At 38.3% G+C, this 23,299-nt stretch overlaps 1 protein-coding gene across 7 annotated transcripts in view; it reads right to left on the reverse strand.

The window, feature by feature from the left end:
* The window catches only part of LOC134208779 (homeobox protein PKNOX2-like), a 246,262-nt gene that overhangs the window by 182,804 nt on the left and 40,159 nt on the right, over nucleotides 1-23,299 (reverse strand). For 2 of the 7 annotated variants that reach the window (XM_062684716.1, XM_062684709.1), the window contains exon 2: nucleotides 10,867-11,097. The exons of 1 other annotated variant lie outside the window; for it this stretch is intronic. The gene's annotated coding sequence lies outside the window, so the exon portion shown is untranslated. Of the gene's footprint in view, nucleotides 1-10,866; nucleotides 11,098-11,256; nucleotides 11,413-11,985; nucleotides 12,007-23,299 lie in introns of those variants that run through there. 4 more of the 7 variants (XM_062684712.1, XM_062684711.1, XM_062684710.1 and 1 more) reach the window with 4 other exon arrangements.

The raw sequence follows: 23,299 nt of genomic DNA on the forward strand, positions 1-23,299 counted from the left end.
AGTTTTCGGCTAATAATTACTAAATTATGTTTGAAAGTGAATTTTATACTGAACTATTTATTGTACAAATATTTGATGAAAGAAAGAGTATCAATGAAAAGAATAAGAAAACCATTTATCAAAACCAAATATCAACGGAATGTCTCAAAGCCGAGTATGGTTAAGTATTGGAAAAAGAACATTGAAGTCATTCGTTTTTGAGCTTGTGCTGAAAAACAGAATAGAGAGTATTTTACCATTACCTGATTTTGCTATTTCTGTTTGTTTCTATTGTCCACCATTGCTTGTATCAAATATTGCTTGTATCAAATCTTATTATTGCTTATTGCTTGTATCAAATTAGGAGTGTAACAAGTTTTACTACATTCAAATAATGAAAACTATTCTGTTTATTAAAGATTTAATGTAAATTATGGCTGAAATTCCATGGTGATGTAATTTTTGATGTGCACTTCTTCTTCTTCTTCTTCTTGGCATTACATCCCCATACTGGGACAGAGCCGCCTCGCAGCTTAGTGTTCATTAAGCACTCCACAGTTATTAACTGCGAGGTTTCTAAGCCAGGTATATTAATTATTATTCAACATTTTTATTTCCAGAGGCTTATTTTAGAGATGCTTAGCCTATGCATACAGTTCTTCAACTAAATTCACTGTTTAAAGTTTATTTTCTTAACATGTCCGTTTTACTCACACACTATGTCCTTTTCACCCGCATAATTTTGAATCGAGATTTTTTTCATCCTGATTTTTATTGTCAACAAAATCACAAAATCCGATTGTTTCCCACTAAATTGACTTCAAGCCATCGTAGTGCTTCTATTTAAGATTTACGTTAGTGGGTTAGGTCCCCAATATTACGACGTTTTCCTTGTGAAAATGACGCGGTTCCTTAGCATGTCCATATTACCCCCAGCCCCCCCCATTTGTTTATTCCGCTGGCTGAATGAGCTTCCTCATGTTCATCAGCCATGTCTCTCGTGGATTATTTATACAAATTTAACCACAAATCCATTGACTTATTATCTATTTTACGACTAAATTTCCATTCGACTAAATGTCCTTTCGATTAAATGTCCTTTCAACTAAATGCCCATTCGATAAAATGTCCATTCGAACAAATGTCCCTTCGACTAAATGTCCTTTCGAGCCTGGTTTTCGACACATTATCAATTTAATCAAGAACTTACTAAAAACTTATTAAAAAATGAAATATAGATTGACACAAACATTCATAGAATCAAGGTTAAAATACTTCAATCTTCCATTTACTGCCGCTATATTCACTTATGTATCAACAGATACGTATTTCGTTTTATACTTGAAAACTGAAGACTTCTTAAAGGTCTGAGTTCTGCACAACGCGTCGTATTTGGAACTCCTTTGTGACATAAAAAGCACAAGAGGTGGAGCCTATTTGCAACATAAAATGAAAATAAAAACACAAAATCTAACTGGGAATCGAACTATGGACCTTGAGATTGGTAACCTTTTACTATAACCATAACACCATCAATTCTCTTTGGAGATTCTGCTACAAGTGACTCATTTGTAACTTCATTGCACTATGGGGAATTCTCATACAAATGGGCGGCCAAAAATATATTTTCAATGAAAACTATTTCTATGCAACATATATTATGTCAACATATATTAATGCCCTTTAAGGGCAATCGTTAACCCTTCAAAAAATGTCACCCATGAAACTTTCTTTTTAATTTTTTTTGTGGGCAATTTAATTTTGTTTGTTTTCAATACAGCATGCATAAAATAGCAAACAATCATATTTCTAGTGATAATGTTTTTGTTAATGTTTTTTGTTCTCGCAAATGCGCAAATATGCGCAAGCAAATCACTCACAAAGAGTTGGTACTAGGGTTATATTTCAATCTCCCATTTACATATGAGGGGACATTAGGTTTGCGGGACAATTTTTTAGCAAAGAATTAGGATAACTAAAGTTTTTCTTCTACAACTCTTTGGTATTAATCTTTGCGTGTAAAACAAATTAAAGTATCTCAAAGCTAATGTTTCAAGCTTTCAAATGGTATATGAAACCTTATATTTGGATAAAAATTGACTTCATAACATACAAATCAAAGCAAGTAATGATTTTTTATTTTCATCAGTTTTTTTTCCCTTCGCCAGCCTATATCTTTTGACTGAATAAACACAGCGCTTCAATATTTTCCCATTCTCTAATCTAGGGTATATACTTTCATATGATATATAAATTAGACAAATTGTAGATAGTAAATTTTTCGATCAATGGCCACCCTTTTCCCCATAGTGCATTGTACCTTATGCGGAACATGCAGTGAACCGTCATCGGGGGTGACAATGGGTCAAATGGGGGTGAAAATGGGTCACTGTTTCAAGTACTTTTAATGCTTGTAGAATAGATTGAATGTATCTGAGGGCAAGAAGACTAAAATATAAGAGACCTTTTTGAACGATTTTGCTATCCGACCTCCAGGCTGCCGGTGAGAGCGATGACCCATTCTCACCCCCAGACCCATTGTCACCCCCGATGGCGGAACTGTCAAAAATAAAATATTGCTCAGTTGAGCTCAAAGTGTTTTACAACATATAAGAAACATTGTCGTAACAGCAATGAACCGAAGAGTTATTAATACTGCAACTTATCCATTTTGTTTCTGACATGATACACATTGAATTCCTAATCACCCAAGATATCAGATGCGTTACATATTGCAACGCCACTTAAACGGAAATGAAACATTGTGTATTTCTGAAACTGGAAAGTGACTTTATTGAGACTTGATGTATTGCCAGTGTCTACAACACAGCTATTTGAAAGATGTTGCGCGTACTGCTTGGGATAGTGTGTGGGCAAAACAAACATGTTAAGAAATTAGGCTTGGAACGATGAATCTAGAAGATTAATTGTATGCATAGGCTAAGCAAAGCATCTATAAAATGTGCTTCTTGATATAAAAATGCTGGATAATAATTTATATTTTTGTAACTTACTATGATTTTCCTAAAAAGCATGTTAAAAGAATAAACATCACTTAAAAATGCCATTGGTCCGGACAAAGCTCGGAAATTCGATTTTCCTAATAAATGCTTGGCATTTTCGAAGGTAAACTATACAAAATTTTCAAAATAAAATGTCGGTGGAAAAAAAATTATGTTCTTCATATGGTCCATATTACCCACACCAGAAAGTGTTTTTCTCCATCATGATCCAATTTAAATAAAATCGATTTTTGAGATAAATCATTAATTCAACCCGTACACTGCAGATTAGTTTTGCTGGTTTCTATTTCAAAAGCTCAAATACTGTACATAAAAAATTACATCACCATGGTATTTCAGCCATAGTTTACATTAAATCATTAATAAACAGAATAGTTATCATTATTTGAATGGAGTAAAACATGTCGCTCATATAAATTGAAACAAGCAATAAGATAGTGTGATAGTATTCCAAATTTGAAGCGATTTTGTTCAAACGGGACCCAGTCTGTTTTACCCTCTCTCCCCTCCCAGACAATGCAAAATCGTATATCATGCAACTTAAGATGCTAAAGTGGAGGTGATATACATACATATTATACATACATATTATATGGGCTAGTACATATATGGCCTCCACTTTAGCATCTTATGTAACACCATATACGATCTTGTGTTGACTGAGCTGTTTACATATTCTGCCATATTTTGCAAATAGTAAAACAAATATCACTTAATTTAAAAAAAAAACTGGGGCCGAATACTACTTGTTATTTGAAGCATCTTCGATCCACTAAAATTTTTAATATTACCTTTACTGCCGCTAACCGCAAGTCGAGCTTATCTGTATATGGCATACATATACAGATGTGCTCGACTTGCGGTTAGCGGCAGGTTAGGTGAGAAACAAAATGCTATTGAAATGTAAAATATTGCACATTTTTTCCTAAGTAAGAGAGGGGCGCCCAAATAAAATTTCGCCAAGGGCGCCGTGACTCTACGTACATACGTACGTCCAAAAGTGAAGGCGATATACGTGTACTTTTTATTCGACATTACACGAAAGTTTACGCGATGTCCATGATTATAAAGCGAATTATGAGAGCGAGATGGATCAACTAGGTCCAAGCTCAATGACAGACAAAGAAAAAAAGCGAATTATTTTTGTGTTCATTGCGATGTAATTAGGTTCTGCCAGCCCCCTGAAACGGCTGTCATCTGCATACAATTTGATTGAAGCCGAAAACTTGGTGCTAGCTGTCAAGCTGTGGCTTTAAGCACGGAACACAGTGACGCATGCGACAATATCGCTCGAGGAGAGATTTAATTCGAATAAAAAATAAAGAAACAGTTTTTTTAAGCGCACCATCTAAAAAATGTTTCATAAATGTATTGCAATTATCTCTATAGCTGATTCGTTAATTTCAGATACACATGTTTCGTTATGGTCCAATGCACCGAGTTCATCATTGACGTTTGAGCGGTGCGCTGTTTACTAAGAATGAATACTTTTTCATTCATCGAGTTCATGCAAGTGTTCATTTTTAGTAAACAGCGCCCGTCTCAAACGTCATTGTGTTCATTCGGTGCATTGGAACATAGCGCAAAAGTTATCAGCACTGTATTTGTCACAATAACAAATACCAAATTATTAATAATAACAAATTTGTCAAGTCTGCCTGATACCCATGTCGATATCTTAACGGTTTGATAGTTGTCTGAAGGAATTTGAAAAATATTTGACATTGTGATAAAGAGTGGGCCTTTAATTTCTAATGCATCGTTCTGTTAAAAAACCGAATTTTTACAAGTAGAAAAAATAAGACAATTAACCAATTCTCGCGTAACATATGATTACGGCTTATAAACCAAAACCATGATTTTTGATTTTCTGGCATGAACGATTGCTTCGTAAATGATTCTTCATGCTAGGTAAAACTCCGTACTCGTACATTTATTGCTATTTTTAGTGAACGTCTTATGAACCATTTGCACCATGATGGTTTTTAAGTCCTTTGTTGGCGCCCTTAACTACCATGCGGAATGTTTGCTTTGGTTTTAAGGCCGTTCACTTTATATTGTTTATTTAGGAAAAGTAGCTTCAAGTTATTTAAAAATGTATATTCTTACTAGGTTTTCGATATATCGCATAGCAGAACTGCTCTGGTTAATAAATCTAAACAAATCCGATTATGTTATTAGCTTTGAGCAAACGACTTAAAAACCAGACGTGTTGCCGGTAATGCGAGTAAACGGCGCGATTTTTGTTTTAGCTGAAATTTTGTCGATTTCGAACGGTTTTTCAATTAATCTTAATCTGCTGTTATAATATAACCATTTACGTATAGCAGTGACATGGTTTTGGCAATGAAATGTGTTTCTACTTCAATAAATGAATTAAATTAGTTATAGAAAACTTGAACCCCATTTTTCTCGGTTCAGCATTGTTGGTTTTTCGGCCCTAATCATATGTTGCTCGAGAATTAACTGATTGATCAGCAGTGATTTATTTTTCCTTCAAATTTAAGAACACTATTCTCGTTGGAATCTGAACCAAAATAAATAAAACGCTGGTATCTCCAGCAGTTTTCAGTTCATGTTTAAATTTTGTTTAAATAAATAAAATAATTATTTATTTTGCTGCTTAGAAATGCGGCGTAATTGCAAAGTGCATTGATCCAAATTCCGTAGTTAAAATAACGCGTTCAATCGCCAAAACATACAAAATTTGAATCTCGTGATTCAATCTGCAGAAAATAGAAGTTTTGAGCTTTTGAATCTGAACTTAAATAAATCTGAGGCAGCTGCTGGGAGAATGCATGTTTCAGATTCATATTAAATATTAAATGCAGCAGAACAATTTGAATCACTACTAATCTGATTTTATTCTTAGGTTACTTAGGATTCTTAAGATTAACTCATAATCGACAAAAATTCAAATGTTACACATTTGCGACATGAGCAGTATGGTTAGGTTTCTCGTCAGTCCATTATGCTTCAAAAAACTATTATTCTGTCAACACACAAATGGTTCAGTTGCATAATTTTATCCATAATGCGACATCCACTTCCAGTTGGATCAAGTCAAATGTAAAAAAAAATTCCAATAGTGTTTCATAAAACACCTGTTGATGACACGTACAATGACTAAGTAGATTAATTTATCTTAGTTTCGACGCCCACATTATAGTGAGCTCAAGAGCTCACTAGTGAACCAAAGAGCTAATGCGTCAAGATCAAATAGATGAATTGAGTTCGTCAACTAAAAAGTAGGTGTGTTGTCTCATATCTCATAGAGGCAGTTCAATAATTATCGAATAACCCTGCTTGCAGAGCAAGATTACTTTTGATAGATTTACGTTTTAATGGTTTTGGGAGCCACCAGCCTTTTTTAAGACTGGGTATTTTTTAAATCTTCGAACTGGCGCTTTCAGGTTTAGGGTAAATGTTGCATTTTGAACCCCTAGAGGAAGTACTACCCAATATCCGCTTATATTTTTCAAATGAGACGTGTAATACAAGTTAAAATGACATAATTTCATAGATAAAAGTCTTATTTATGAAAAGGAAGTTTGAAATGGGCATCGGATGTTTATAAATCGCTGAGATTTTTAACTATCTGAAATGAAAATATTCTTTGTTTTGGAAAGTGCAACATATTTTGTAACCCCAAATGTACACATTTTGGAAACCCCCCTTTTAGTCTGTTCAAAAATGAATTTTCAATTTGCACAGGTCATTTGAGCTAAAGCAAAGTCTTATCTTTCGATTGACACGCATCAATGAGAAGATTGCAGCGATTCAAATTTGCAATTTCAACATGAACTGATTGTGTTCGTTCTGAGATATTCATTGACGTATGCTTTGAAGTGTAACGCATTGTAACGCTTGCCTTCTAGAAAAAATTGAAAAAAAAACATTTCATCCAAATATCGTTATTTTCGCACAGGAAACTAGTCAAACACATTCGCAGCAATCTTATTTGCATAAAGACAATGCGGGATTCAGCAGCGGCATTGAATTTAGTTCAGATATCAATAAAATGTCAACAGGAGGGTCCAAAATATGTAGGGGTCCAAATCAAGTTGGTTACCCTAATTTTGCGGTAAATTAGACGTACCTTAATGTTTGTTTTCATTCGGATTCTGAAAAAACTTATTCCTCGAAGGACCTTAGCCGGTCTTGTAAACATACTGTGAAACAATATTAAATTTCCGGTTCTGGCATCCCTAAATTGTCAAAATCGGATGATAATTGACAGAGTTACAATATACCTATTTATTTATTGTCTCTCAAAATTTGCTTAACCCAGTTCAGTGGTCATCTACAGCTAATGACCGCTTATTTTAACCTCTTTTAGTGGAATGCCTAGAAGTTATTTGATTTAAAACGGAAAGCAGTACGGGGTTGGACTTTTCTCATACCGTGTATCAAGTGTGATATCACAAAATAAAATTTGAAATCGAAAAATTGCGTTTATTGTGCAGTAGAAGGAAAGTCCAGCCCCGTACTGCTAACCGTTTTTAATTAAATTGCTCCTAAAATTTTTGAAAAGAGTTTTAAAAAAACTTCCCGTATGTTTCCTCGTGCAATTTTTTTCAAATATTATCCTTGGACTTCTTCTTCTTCATGCAACCTTTATTCGCCAATGATAAATTCATGAGGATGATGATGATCGCTGCGATGACAAACGACACAAGACAAACGTCAAATAGATTGCACCTCACCAGAACATGTTAAATTGTGGCGACTATCGAAATTAATTTATTGGTTTTTTCGGTGATAATTTCTGTTGATTTTGATGATAATTATATTGTGGCAGCTATTACCGCAAGTAAAATGTTAAATTTATGACGAAAACAGAACAATGTAACTTAAGTTATTGAAATTTCAATATTCACGATCGATTTACGATACATAATTAAATACCCGCGCTAAATGAACGGTACAATATGAACGGAGCTTTAAACTTCAAGAACAGCACTAGCGCCACACCAACAAACGGCGGCTTCAAGAACTAGTGCTTGTTTCACGGGGTTGGGTTCTGCAGCATGACGTCACGAATGAATTTGGTCCTCGTCGAATGAACTTTTTTGACAGTTCAGTAGTACTTTCCACTGACTCCGACACGGTTCGAGTTCGTGATTGGTTGGCTGCCCCCGAGTCCAACGCGAAGTACTACTAATCAGTCATCAGTTTGAGGTTAGATACAGACGCTGCAGAACCTAATAAGTGAAAGCAATCTCTGTTTGACAGGTAATCCGATTCCAATCGAGTTTGTTCGTGAGAATGTGCGATGTCAACAAAAATGAATGGAGTGAACTTGCAATATAGCCTACTGTGCTACTGATTAATTTCGCACCACTAATAACTAATTGACATCGTATCTTTTGATTTCTTCGATACAGATCAATAGTTTTTGGCAAAACTCCACATCCTGGGGCACTTTCAGTTTGAAAACTGCAAGCAGTACTTCATAATTGCTCTTCAAAGTTCGTGTACATATGTAGTTTCTCAAACAAATGAAAAATACTTCATACATTATTTTTCGTTATTTTTTGCCAGAATACGTCACATTAGAGTGATTCAAATTTCGACTTTTTCGCTCCTCTTTGCTTAAACGATGATATTTGCTGTTTTATTAATCCTCCTAAATTTTTAGCTGATTTGGATGTAACTAGACTGAGCACGAGCAGATTGAAGTTTGTATGAAAATTACTATAAAAACAGTCACTTTTGGGGAAAACCGTTCCGTAACGTTACTTATAAAGTTCTAAAAATATACGACTTTATTAGCAACATAGAAAATGTTGCAATGAAACTGGTCGTCTTTATTGCGAAACGATTCTTTGCTTGTAAAAAAGTAATTGGGCAAATACTGAATTGTGGTAAATTCAATTTAACACGTAAAAGAATAACATCAATATCAATAATGAGCATTTTTGTTTTCTTTATAACTTTGTTTATAAAAGTTAGATCACTTCGCAACAACAACTGTCCTATAACTAAGGAAGTATTCTATGAAGTCATCGGGTCGATTACATTTGAATATTTGATGGGTTGCAACACGGAACGGTCTTTTGCTTTAGTGACGATTTCTATAGTAATTTCCATACAAACTTCAAACTGCTCGTGCTCAGTCTAGTTATATCCAAATTAACTAAAAATTTAGGAGGATTAATAAAACAGCAAATGTCAACGTTTAAGCATAGGGGAGCGAAATAGTCAAAATTTGAATCACTCTAACGTCACATATGCAGTATCAAATGTCACCATATGCAGTTTATCAAACAAACGGTTCATTTGTGACAATAAACGATTTTAGTTGTGCATTATTACCGTGAGGAACCGAAATCCGTAAAGCCCCGAAATCGGCCCACATCATATTACATGATTAAATTCAATGAGTTTAGAAATGATTAAAATTTGTTACTTCATCATGCTTGGTGCAATGTTTTTCTGCTTACGTAACCCCGCAAACATCATATTACAAGCACAATTCAGTACATGATGTTGTGTTGCAAACTGCGCCAGTAATGTAATAATTCGTAATCATCCTAATACAAACATCAACGATGGCTTTTTAAGTTACGTGTTGATCAAATTACAGTGTTGTTTATGATTTTATTTGTGGTGCAATTAAGATATCAAATAATTGAATAGGTGTACTGATTTAGATTCCATGAACCAAAATCCGTACACTGTGGACGGATTTCGATTCAAGCGGAGTTCAACTTATTAGTATTTTGAATAAGTTTCGCATATATAAAAGTTGAGGAATGCGTCACATAAAAAAATAGAGACCCGCGTGAAGCATAACATGTAACAAACATGTTGGTTGGATAAGTATTGCATATTATAGTGGCATTTTGCGCGAACAATGTGCTTAGGTGTACGGATTTTGGTGCCCCACGGTATGCAATGTGTGGTTGTCTGGGTAGGCTGGCCCGAGAATCGAATTCGCCATCTCCAGATTGACCACCTTACGCCATTGATAGCGCAAGGTTTACAGGAGAACGATTACTTTTAGCTCATTTAACACATGGACGGAGAGACATTTACTTAGTTCGTTGAGCAGATTCGATTGATACAGGTACTCAGCCCCCATGTGTACTATCAGAAGATCGTGTTTCAGAAAGGCTGAAGGGGTGTAGATATGATTTAATTTATCATTCAAGATATTTTAGGATAATATCGGCAACAGTTAAATTCAGCTATTACAAAGGTTACCAATGGTTATTTGAACGCTATTAAGACAAAAAGCTAATGACTTTTTATTCCTTATTTCGACGTTTTGTTTTTTTTTTCTTCAATTAAATCATCTCAAAATCAGCTTCATATTAAATTTTAAGCAACATTATGATTTTGTCGTCTTCACCAAGCCCGCCAATGCAATAAATATATGTATGTATGATAGGCCATAAACGAAGGTGAGATATCGCGTGGGTTGCTGCTAAAACATGAATGAATTCAAACGACTGAAACACCCTTCGTCCAGTTCCTGCTATCCCCAGTCAACCCCGCCATGTGTTATGTCCATGGGCATTTCGCGGAATCCTACTCCAAACATTCTCACCCCACATATCGGAATGATATGAGCCATCCTTCCCCTAGGATTGTTCGCCGATTGTGTGTCTCCCAACGCGCGTTACGCACAGCTCTCTCTTTATGCATGTGGGTATAGATAATCAAAGCAAGGTGGGCTTCCAAAGTGGGTGAGTTAGCAAGTGTGTTCAAACACTATGAGGTGGTTGTTCATCATCCAGAAGGAAAACAAATAAAATTTAATTGCATAAATGGCGGCGGTCTGTCACAGTACACACTTTAATTTCGTGTATTGGATTGTTGTTGCTTCGAGTAGTTTGCCTAACAATTTAGCACTTACCTACAATTATGAAAGCGTGATTTCTAGTCGTCTGCTTCTGCTGATATAAGTTCACTGTTTCTTCGATGGTTGATTACAGCACTGCGTCACTTTTGCTTTACACTTCGATGGTGTTATGAATCTGTCAGATTTTCCCCTTCTGCAATCATTCACTATCACTAACTTTAAATCACTTTGATCTCAGGAACTTTAATCCGATCAGTGTCAGACCACTCAACAAATGCAGTTCACCTGCAAAGGACAGAGAATATGATACAGCTTGAGTTAGTAAATGTACTTTCACGGCAAAATTTCGTTCGAGATTTCCAGTCTAGTGAAAAATTGATTGATTAGCATCAACATGGACCACCGAGAGCAGCAGCAGCAATCTTGGAAGAAAAATGAACTCACACACCGAGAGAGCAGACTATTGGGACGGGATCCGCGCCCAGAACCGAGAAAGGATACAACTGCACGGTGACTATCTATCTGAATGCTGGCTTCTGGGTTGTATATTTACACTTGGCTCATCGTTTCAGTTGTGGACCGCTCGACCGTCGAAATCTCGTCACTGTCTCCTGGTTGACTGACGGCTGTTGAGAGAAGACAACACTCTTTTAGCGCACAACAAACACCACCCCAAAGGGGCATCCAGCAGTCACCGCATCAGGCTCTGTGTCTGTATATAAATTTCCCAACGGCAGCAGAGTGAACGATGCATTATAAAGTGTATAATATGTTTATAATCAAGACTCGAAAAATTAAAAAAAAAATGAAAATTTATTAGAAACAGGATCATTTTTCAAACGAAATTACATAATCAATAAAAAAGAATTAAGCACTTAAATGGTACTGGAAATGGTCCGCTTGTTGAGCTCCACTTGTTAAAAAAACACAAAGCATGCAATTGATATTTTTGAATAGAATTCTTGAAAAAACTGTTTCTAAACTATTTATAAAGATATACTTCTAAACATTCTCCAGTGGAATGTTGTTATTTCAGATGTGTTTCCATACAGCACAGTATTATTAAAAAAATAAATCTTCTCTTATGGTGCGCTCATTTTTCAGCCCATTTCCCAACCTTGCGTTGTTGCTGCGCTCGACGGAGGAAAATATACGCGCGTCGCACAAACACACCTAAAACGCCCAAAAACCACCCGTGGCCGTCGTCGCCGTCCCGAGCAGTGGATCCTTTCAGGCGAAAGTGAGATGTGCGGTTGTCGTCGTCGGTGGTGACAGTGACGAAGCGAGATGAGATCAAAGAGAAAACAGCATCCAACGGAACGTCAACATTCCTCCCAAGCCTGACCGACCGACGACAGTTCGTAACGCTTTTCCTTTTCACTTTTCACATCACACGCGTCCCAAGTGGAGTGGCTGTTCGACGTTGAGTTCCTATACTAGCGGTGGAGAGAAAATCACAAACTTCGGATTTCTCTGAGTGTTGCAACGAGCGGCAAATGTGACGGCCGGCGGCGATGCGATGGAATGACAGGGATAACACGCGAGTACGAGAAAATTCGCGCCCGTATCACACGTCGATGATTTGGGAAAACCGGGGACAGGGAAATGTGTACATCCGATCACGATGGTGTCCGCAGCGAGACTCAGTCGAGCTCGAAGAGTGAGGGTTGTTGCAAGCGAAAGTGGCTAATAAAGTGAGTGAAACTAATGAGAGTGGTGTGTGCCGGGAGTGAATTCCACGATGGCGTTTGGGTGGAAAACTGTTTTCAGCACTCGTTTAGCTGAAGTCGGCAGAAGAAAGCATGTGTGGCAGAGTAGGTGGAAGAGTGTTGCCGGCATATTTTATTGCTGTAAGAAGATTTGCTGTGGATAATTTGAGTTATTTTTGTGCAAAACCTTGGCTTATTTATAGAAGGCAACTTCTCAATGAATATTCTGTAGAATATATTGTTCGGTGTATTGCCTTTCACATCTAAATGTACTTACCAAACTGTAAACAGCTTGGTGGAATACTCGTAGGAGAATCAAGCGCTATAGAATGTGGAAGTTTAGTGCATATTCGGTTGGAACATTATGATATCATAAGAGTAGTTTTAGCTAGAGATGAGCTAGAGATTGCTACGGGAAATGCCTTTGAATTCCCACAAAAAAATCTTGGGAGTTTTCGCTTAGAATTGTACGGATTTTCCACGGAAACTTGTTTGTATTACCTCGGGAAAAATTTCCGGAATTACCACAGGAGATTCTTCAGTATTTGCACGGGTAATTCAACGGAATTATCTAAAGAAATTCGTCGAAACTTCTTCGAAAAACTCTACTGAATGTAAAAACTAATAATATACAAAAGTGTGTGTCACTTTCAGTTTGAAAGCGCACTACAGCGAATAAAGGAAAATACCGTCGTCGGGGGTGACAATGGGTCAAATGGTACTTAGAATGCTTGTAGAATGGATTGAATGTATCTGAGGGCAAGAAGACTAAAATATAAGAAACCTTTTTGAAAGATTTGGCTCTACGACCTCCAGGCTGCCGGTGAGAGCTATGACCCATTCTCACCCCCAGACCCATTGTCACCCCCGATGCACAGTGGGGAAAAAGCGACCCAAAAAGGTACCTATTTATTGCGGCTACTTGCTGCGGTAGAGAAATACCCTTCCTTAAGGGAAAATTCACGACAAATCGATTGGTGCTATTTTCGTTCACCGGAAATTATGGGAACTGGCCGTTTTGCCCCATTTACCCCTAAAAAAAATTTTTTTATATGGGGGCTATACTTAAAAAACCAATTGCGGCTAACTACTCCTATGTTTACTAATGCTAATTTTGTAGAGAATACGTATGGTAAATATTCCGGCCCTGGATCGTGACTGGAAGGGACTGTTTTGCCCCATTTTCCTCTGAAAAATGCATTTTTTCTATGACAGCTACTCTTTGAAACCGATTGCGTATAACTACTTCTATGTTTTCTTATGGTATTTAAGTAGAGAATAAATATGGTATGTATTTCGACCACAAATCATGACTGCAAGTGGCTGTTTTGCCCCATTTACCCATAAAAAACAGCTATAGTTAAAAATCGATTGCGGCTAACTACTCCTATGTTTTCTGATGCTAATTTTGTTGAGAATGCATATGCCATACACACCGAATCTAAATCGCAACTGAAAGGCTCCGTTTTGCGCCATGTACCCTTGGAAAACGTATTTTTTCTATGGCAGCTATACTTAAAAACCGATTGCGGCTCACTACTTTTATGTTTTCTGATGCTTATTCGGTAAACAATACGTATGGTGTATATTCCGGCCCTAGATCGTGACTGGAAGTGGCTATTTTGCCCCACTTTCCTCTAAAAGTAGCATTTATTCTATGGAAGTTACGATTTAAAACCGATTGCGTATAACTGATTCTATTTTTTCTGATACTAATTTTGTAGAGAATACGATTGGTATGTATTCCAGCCCAGGATCGTGACTGGAAGTGCACTTTCCTATAAAAATGCATTTTTCCGCGACAGCTGCATTTTAAAAACAATTATAATTAAGGTGATTATACAATCAAGCCATGTGGTGAATTTCAAATTCACCACACGGTTTTCTACTACTATTATCAAAAGATCATATCTAGCGTAATAATTTTCGTACAATGCTGAAATTGAAATCGATTGTTTAGCACAAGTAAGCAAACGATCTACGAATGTTTCATCCCCATGGGCATTGTGGTTCTCTCAATTCGTGCTCTTGAAAAATCACAAGAAAAAGCATATGGTTTCCAAGATGGCCGATTTGTGGCTTTGTTGTCTTACTACCTTAATATCTTTTATGTTTCGAAATGCAAATGCAAATTCAGTGTTTATTACGAATGGTACATATCTTGTTATGTCTTGACTGAACTATTCGAAAACGGATTGTCATGATCTAAGGCAGGCATATACACCATACGTTTCTCTACTAAATTACCATCAGGAAACATAGAAATAAATAGTCGCATTCGGTTTTAAATCGTTGCTGTCATAGAAAAAATGCATTTTGTAGAGGAAAATGGAGCAAACAGCCACGTTCAGTTTCGATCTAGATCCGGAACATATAACATATGTATTCTCTACAAATTTTGAAATTAGAAAACAAAAAAAGTTAGTGGCAAATGGTTTTAAAGAATAGCTGTCATAGAATAAATGCATTTTTTAGAGAAAAATGGGGCAAAACAGTTACTTCTAGTCGTAATCTTGGACCGGTATATATACCATACTTTTTTTCTACACAATTAGCATAAGAAAAAAAATGGTTATTCGCAATCGATTTTAAATCACAGCTGTCATAGAGAATATGCATTTTTAGAGGAAAATGGGGCAAAACAGCCCCTTCAAGTCACGATTCAGGGCCGGAAGATATACAATACGTATTCTCTACAATATTAACCTTAGAAAACATAGGAGTAGTCAGCCACAATCAGTTTTTAAGTATAGCTGCCATAGAAAAATGTGTTTATTAGGGGTAAATGGGGCAAAACAGCCACTTGCGGTCATGATTTGGGATCGGAATACATACCATACTTATTCTATACCATACTTATTCTATACTAGCATCAGAAAACATAGGGGTAGATAGCCGCAATCGGTTTTAAAGAGTAGCTGTCATAGAAAAAATGCATTTTTCAGAGGAAAATGGGGCAAAACAGCCCCTTCCAGTCACGACCCAGGGCCGGAATGTTTACCATACGTATTCTCTACAAAATTAACATTAGTAAACATTAGTAAACATAGGAGTAGCTAGCCGCAATCGGTTTTTAAGTATAGCTCCCATATAAAAAAATATGTTTTTTTAGGGGTAAATGGGGCAAAACAGCCACTTGCAGTCATGATTTAGGGTCGGAATACATACCATACTTATTCTCCACTAAAATAGCATCAGTAAACATAGGAGTAGTTAGCCGCAATCGGCTTTTAAGTATGGCTCCCATAGAAAAAATATGTTTTTTAGGGGTAAATGGGGCAAAACGGCCAGTTCCCATAATTTCCGGTGAACGAAAATAGCACCAATCGATTTGTTGTGAATTTTCCCTTAAGGAAGGGTATTTCTCTGCCGCAGCAAGTTGCCGCAATAAATAGGTACCTTTTTGGGTCACTTTTTCCCCACTGTGGCGATGGCGGTAATCAAAACATTTTTGAAATGTCAACATGTTCGTTTATGTTTAATTGTTTCCAGTGCTGTTCAACAATAAAAACTATAAATAAAATTTGTGTATAATTTGTATTTTAAACGTCATCGAATCTAACAATAAGAAAAATATCAGATAAATATCTTCCTCCGGAAGTTCCTCATACCCGTAACGCTGGGTAGATACCTCTCCGTGGTGTGTTACGGGGTAAGTTCTACCATGGTCACATTGCCAGCTACAGGCACATCCTGACCCAACGAATACCTTCCCAATATCCAACTCCGTGGTACTTATTCCTTCTCTCCCTAGTGACGGTACAGATAAGCGTGGCCAGAAATAGTTATTCTAATGCTTTTGTCATTTTTGTCATAGATTGAAATTAAGGACTACACCCACCTTGATTTCTGATAGCAATCTGGACAGAGATTTCAAAGGAAACATGAGTATCACTAGTTTCCAGTCCACGAAATAATTTATAGTAATTTATTTATTTTCCATATTTCATTATGCTTATTTTTCATATTTCACTATATTTATTTTTCATATTTTTACATTTTAATTTTTAAAGTTTCCATATTTTTATAATTTTATATTTTAACTTTGTATTTTTTTAATTACGTATTTTATACCTTCCTAATCTTACACTTTTATGTCTATTATTTCTGTGCATTAAATTTTTTATTTTATTATGTTTTTATATTATCATATTTTCATATTTCTTTAAATTTAACATTACATTTTCTTATTTGATATTTAATGTTTTAATATTTTTAAACTTTTATATTTTGTATTTTTGTATTTTCATATTTATATAATTTCATGTTATTACACTTTCATATTATAATATTCTTATATTTTTCCCATTTTTATACTTTTATATGCTCACATTATGATGCTTTTATATTTTTATATTTTCATGCTTTCACATTTGTTATTCCTGTATATGTTCATATTTTTATGCCTTTGTATTTTTTAATTTCAAATTCCATATTTTAATCTTTTGTATTTTCATATATTTGTATTTTCTTTTTTCATCATATTTTCATATTGTTATAATTTCTTATATTTAATTTTCATATTTAAAGTTTTTTGTCTTTCTTATATCTTTATACTTTCATGTTGTTATAATTTAATTTGCATATTTACATATTTCTATATTTTCATGTTTCCGTTTTCATATGTTTTTATACTTTCATATTTCCATGTTATATATTTTTGTGTTTAAATATTTTTATATTATCTTATTTTCAGATCTTCATATTGTCATATTTTCAATATCACTTTTTATATTTTCAAATTTTCAATATTTTCATATTCTCATGCTTTAAGGTTTTTTTGTACTCATATTTTTGTATCTTCATTTTTTAATTTCATGTTTTCATATTTTTTTATTTCATATAGCAATTTTTATTCTCTTATTACATTATATTTTTATGTTTCTTATTTTCATATTATAAAATTTTCATAATTTCATGCTTTTATATATTTATATTATTGTATTATGTATCTTCATATTTTCATGATATAACATTTTCATAGTACACTACAAAACATTCCATGAATGAAAGCTTCACAACCTGCCATGTAACCTTTATGCAGACGACGTCCTGGCACATGACCTGCTATCTGATACTCATAACATTCTAAATAATAATCAAATTCTTTACAATTTCCAGCTTCTTCTACAAGAGATGTACATCCCGAGTTAACTTTGGCTCCCAATTGATGTTATATTCTACAAATATATATAAAATTTGATATAATTTCTTCACTACATATTTATATAAAAACTACCAAAATAAGAACTTAAAAAGAACGCGGTGCGTATGGTACGGTATGTCCACGCATCCTTCAACCCCTGTAGATTCGTGATATGTATCATGTTGAAGTGACTACTTGAACACGATACATCTCGAAGAATCATCTCTGCGGCAAACACAACGCAGTGGGCCTGGCCACTTTGAAGTTTATGTCATATCACTGGTATGCTGTAAGCCTCAATATTGACAAGAAGAATTATTGGGCGTCATCTAACTCAATGATTTTCCAGGATGCTTTCTTTGTACTGGCTGCGTTTGTAATCGATTAGATTAGATTAGATTAGATTGATTCCTCCGAAAGTTCCTCAAGGAATTCCTCCGAAAGTTCCTCAAGGAATTCCTCCGAAAGTTCCTCAAAGAATTCCTCCGGAAGTTCCTCTAGGAATTTCTCCTGAAGTAAATCCAGGAATTCCTCCGGAAGTTCCTCCGGGAATACCTCTCCGGAAGTTCCTCCAGGAACTCCTCTCCGGAAGCTCCTCCAGGAACTCCTTTCCGGAAGTTCCTCCAGGAACTCCTCTCCGCAAGTTCCTGCAGGAACTCCTCTCCGGAAGTTCCTCCAGGAACTCCTCTCCGGAAGTTCCTCCAGGAACTCCTCTCCGGAAGTTCCTCCAGGAACTCCTCTCCGAAAGTTCCTGGAGAAACTCCTCTCGGAAGTACTGTCCGATTACGGACGGTTAGCGGGGAACTGTCGGTATCTTAACCTCGACAGCGGCTCCTTCCCTCTGAAGGATGCCTGGAATGAGCCACCCAGTTGGCTCGGTTGGAATGTGGACTGTATCAACGCCCTTCGGCTGAAGGGCCTCCAAGTCCGTACGATAGCGAATAAGAAAATTATTTCTTAACTCTTGAAGCCTTGAGAAAGGCTGTTTGGTTTGGCGTGTCCAGAAATAAGAAAGCGGTTTCTATTTAAAATAAATATGTATTGTACGTGATAGTTCACAACAAACTGAATGCTCTTGAGCGAAAGCACATTTCTTTTATACATGTTACTGAATGGAATCTGCTTCCTGATTGGTCGGCCAATCAGCGTGCGTCACGTTGCCAAGTCGTCATTGCTGTCGGTGCTCTCGTCTTAGGCTTCTTCTTCTTCTTTGTCCTTGCTGGTGCCGTCAGCTTCATAACGGGACCTTCCGCTAACGGGACTTTTCGCTAACGGGACTTCGCGAGCCAAGCATGCAAGCTATCAATTGCCGTTTGGATGAGGAGTGCGTGTTCATTTTAAAAACATGGTTGTTAGTAGGAAGAAGACCGAAACAACCGCGGTCGACTCGGGGTTAGTAGGATGGGGTGTGGGATTTTGGGGTGATTAACTTTAGGATTGGTAACTTGGGACAAACATTCTATCACGTTCGCTTTGGGCGCGAACAGGAACTCCTCTCCGAAAGTTCCTGGAAGAACTCCTCTCGGAAGTACCTCCAGGAACTCCTCTCCGGAAGTTCCTCCAGGAACTCCTCTCCGGAAGTTCATCCAACAACTCCTCTCCGGAAGTTCATCCAACAACTCCTCTCCGGAAGCTCCTCCAGGGACTCCTCTCCGGAAGTTCCTCCAGCAACTCCTCTCCGGAAGCTTCTCCAGGAACTCCTCTCCGGAAGCTCCTCCAGGAACTCCTCTCCAGAAGTTTCTGGAGGAACTCCTCTCGGAAGTATCTCCATGAACTCCTCTCCGGAAATTCCACCAGGAACTCCTCAAGGAACTCCTCTCCGGAAGTTCTTGGAGGAACTCCTCTCCGGAAGCTCCTGGGGGAACTCCTCTCCGGAAGTTCCTGGAGGAACTCCTCTCCGGAAGTTTCTTTCAGGAACTTCCGGAGAGGAGTTCCTCCAGGAACATCTGGAGAGGAGTTCCTCCAGGAACTCCTCTCCGGAAGTTCCTCCAGGAACTCCTCTCCGGAAGTTCCTCCAGGAACTCCTCTCCGGAAGTTCCTCCAGGAACTCCTCTCTGGAAGCTCCTCCAGGAACTCCTCTCCGAAAGTTCCTCCAGGAACTCCTCTCCGGAAGTTCCTCCAGGAACTTCTCCGGAAGTTCTTCCAGGAACTCCTCCGGAAGTTCTTCCAGGAACTCCTCCGGAAGTTCTTCCAGGAACTCCTCCGGAAGTTCTTCCAGGAACTCCTCCGGAAGTTATTCCAGGAACTCATCCGGAGGTTCCTCCAAAAACTCCTCCGGAGGTTCCTCCAGAAACTCCTCCGGAGGTTCCTCCATGATCTCCTCCGGAGGTTCCTCCAGAATCTCCTCCGGAGGTTCCTTCAGAATCTCCTTCGGAAGTTCCTTCAGAATCTCCTTCGGAAGTTCCTTCAGAATCTCCTCCGGAGGTTCCTCCAGAATCTCCTCCGGAGGTTCCTCCAGAATCTCCTCCGGAGGTTCCTCCAGAATCTCCTCCGGAGGTTTCTCCAGAATCTCCTCCGGAGGTTCCTCCAGAATCTCCTCCGGAGGTTCCTCCAGAAACTCCTCCGGAGGTTCCTCCCGAAACTCCTCCGGAGGTTCCTCCAGGTTCTCCTCCGGAGGTTCCTCCAGGTTCTCCTGCGAAGGTTCCTCCGGAGGTTCCTCGAGAAACTCCTCTCCGGAAGTTCCTGGAGGAATTCTTCTCGGAAGCACCTCTATGAACTCCTCTCCGGAAGCTCCTCCAGGAACTCCTCTCCGGAAGTTCCTGGAGGAACTCTTCTCGGAAGTACCTCCATGAACTCCTCTCCGGAAGTTCCTCCAGGAACTCCTCTCCGGAAGATCCTCCTGAAATTCTCTCCGGAAGTTCCTCCAGGAACTCCTCTCCGGAAGTTCCTTCAGGAACTCCTCAAGGAACTCCTCTTCTTGGAGGAACTCCTCTTGGAGGAACTCCTCTCCGGAAGCTCCTGGAGGAACTCCTCTCCGGAAGTTCCTAGAGGAACTCCTCTTCGGAAGTTCCTCCAGGAACTCCTCTCCGGAAGTTCCTCCAGGAACTCCTCTCCGGAAGTTCCTCCAGGAACTTCTCTCCGGAAGTTCCTCCAGGAACTCCTCTCCGGAAGTTCCTCCAGGAACTCCTCTCCGGAAGTTCCTCCAGGAACTCCTCTCCGGAAGTTCCTCCAAGAACTCCTCTCCGGAAGTTCCTCCAGGAACTCCTCTCCGGAAGTTCCTCCAGGAACTCCTCTCCGGAAGTTCTCAGAAGAGATCTCACTGTCCAACAATGGGCGGGGCATCATCTATTACGTTACTGTGCATTATTTTCAAAGTTCTGTGCAAAGTTATCTTAAACCGTATATAGGAGAAGATAGACATGACCTTCCGACGGCAGCAGGCAGAATTTCGCCATGAAGATCAAGTGTGGACCATATTGTCACGCTCCATATATAATCTAAACGATATTTAATACTACAGATGATTTTGAATAAGGTACACCGGGGCAAGTTGAAATGCGGGGTAAGTTGAAACGGAAGCTGTAATTAAGATAGGAAATGACCGAATGCTCTGATTATTTTTTTCAACATACTACTCCCCTAAACGTACCTTCTGACTGTCATTCCCGGAATATTGCAGCTTTCAAAAGCAATCCCTGCCATTGTTTATTTTTCGCCCTTTGCAAAATCTAAACCAACTATTTGACATGCCAATGAAACAGGTCTCAAAACGATGTTTGGAAGAGTTTTTTCATCAAATTTTCACGGTGGGTAATCATTCAATGTTGAATAAGCATAATGATTTTGAAAAATCGATGAAAGAACCGTTTTAATTTTTGTATTTTGGTTGTTTGATATTGCTCCACATGTTCAACTCATCGGGGCAAATAGAAATGTGTGGTGCGGGGCAAGTTGAAACAACGATTCAAAACGTCACCCTCGCAATTAAAAGTAATTTTTTTCCAGAATTCAACATGGTCCGTAAATACATTCGAAAAACATATACACTACCCGCCAAAAGTATGGAAGCGCAAAAATAAGTATTGCAACACCTGCTTTGAATATTGCAACACTCCGAAAAGTTTAGCATCACTCCGGAACTAACATATTCGTGAAGATTTATCGTCGGATCCATTACATTTAGAATGGTGGAACCTTCTACAAAATTTATCACGGCGATAAGTGCATTGCGAAAGAGGACAATTTAGCTCTTTGGAGTGCCCTGGCCACCAGGTAGACCGCGGATTATCCGGATTCTGAACCACGTGTGAAGTCACCGCTTAATACATCTATTTATTCTAGCGACATGCCAAATGTTCATCATCTTTCGTAAGTAATCGCAATATGACAGAAAAATCAATGCTGATTGACGCTTGCTTGACCCTTGGCGTCCTCCTAGTGGTCCTCCGGGAGTTTCGGAACATCCGGTAAAGTGGTTAAATTTTGAAATTCGTCACAGAAAGCTGCGACTTTTTCAAAGCCGATTGTGGCAGAATTATCAGAGCAAAATCAATGCAAGCATCACTCATTGACCCCAGATGGCCTCCCAGTGGTCCTCCGCAAATTCCGGAACATCCGATGAAGTGGTCAATTTTTAAAATTCGCTCCAGGAAGCTGCGACTTTTTCTAAACGGTTTGAGGGAGCATTGCCAGACAAAAATCAATGCAAGCATCACTAATTGATCCCAAGTGGCCTCGTATTGTTCCTCCGGAAGATCCGGGACATCCGGTGAAGTGGTCAATTCTTGAATCTCGTCCTAAAAGCTGCGACTTTTCTAAGCCGATTGTGGTAAAATTGTAGGAATTCCTCCGGAAGTCCTTCTAGGAATTCTTGCGGAAGACTTTCCAGGAATTCCTTCGGAAGACCTTCCAGGAATTCCTTCGGAAGACCTCCCAGGAATTCATTCGGAAGTTCCTCCAGGAATTCCTTCGGAAGTTCCTCCAGGAATTCCTTCGGAAGTTCCTCCAGGAATTCCTTCGGAAGTTCCTCCAGGAATTCCTTCGGAAGTTCCTCCAGGAATTCCTTCGGAAGTTCCTCCAGGAATTCCTTCGGAAGTTCCTCCAGGAATTCCTTCGGAAGTTCCTCCAGGAATTCCTTCGGAAGTTCATCCAGGAATTCCTTCGGAAGTTCATCCAGGAATTCCTTCGGAAGTTCCTCCAGGAATTCCTTCGGAAGTTCCTCCAGGAATTCCTTCGGAAGTTCCTCCAGGAATTCCTTCGGAAGTTCCCCCAGGAATTCCTTCGGAAGTTCCTCCAAGAATTCCTTCGGAAGTTCCTCCAGGAATTCCTTCGGAAGTTCCTCCAGGAATTCCTTCGGAAGTTCTTCCAGAAATTCCTCAGGAAGCTCCTCCAGAAATTCATTCGGAAGTTCCTCCAGAAATTCTTTCCAGGAATTTTTCCGGAAGATCCTTCACCTTCCAGGACTGCTCCCGAAAGTTTCTCCAGGAATTCCTCAAGAAGTTCCTCTAGGAATTCCTCAAGAAGTTCCTCTAGGAATTCCTCAAGAAGTTCCTCTAGGAATTCCTCAAGAAGTTCCTCTAGGAATTCCTCCAGAAGTCCCTCCGAATTCCTCCGGAAAATTCCTTAAGAAATTCCTCCATGAACTACTCAAGAATTTCCTCCAGGAATACCTCCGGGAGTTTTTCAGGAAGTG

The sequence above is a fragment of the Armigeres subalbatus genome, chromosome 2 (assembly GCF_024139115.2).
Source record: "Armigeres subalbatus isolate Guangzhou_Male chromosome 2, GZ_Asu_2, whole genome shotgun sequence".
Classification (NCBI taxonomy): domain Eukaryota; kingdom Metazoa; phylum Arthropoda; class Insecta; order Diptera; family Culicidae; genus Armigeres; species Armigeres subalbatus.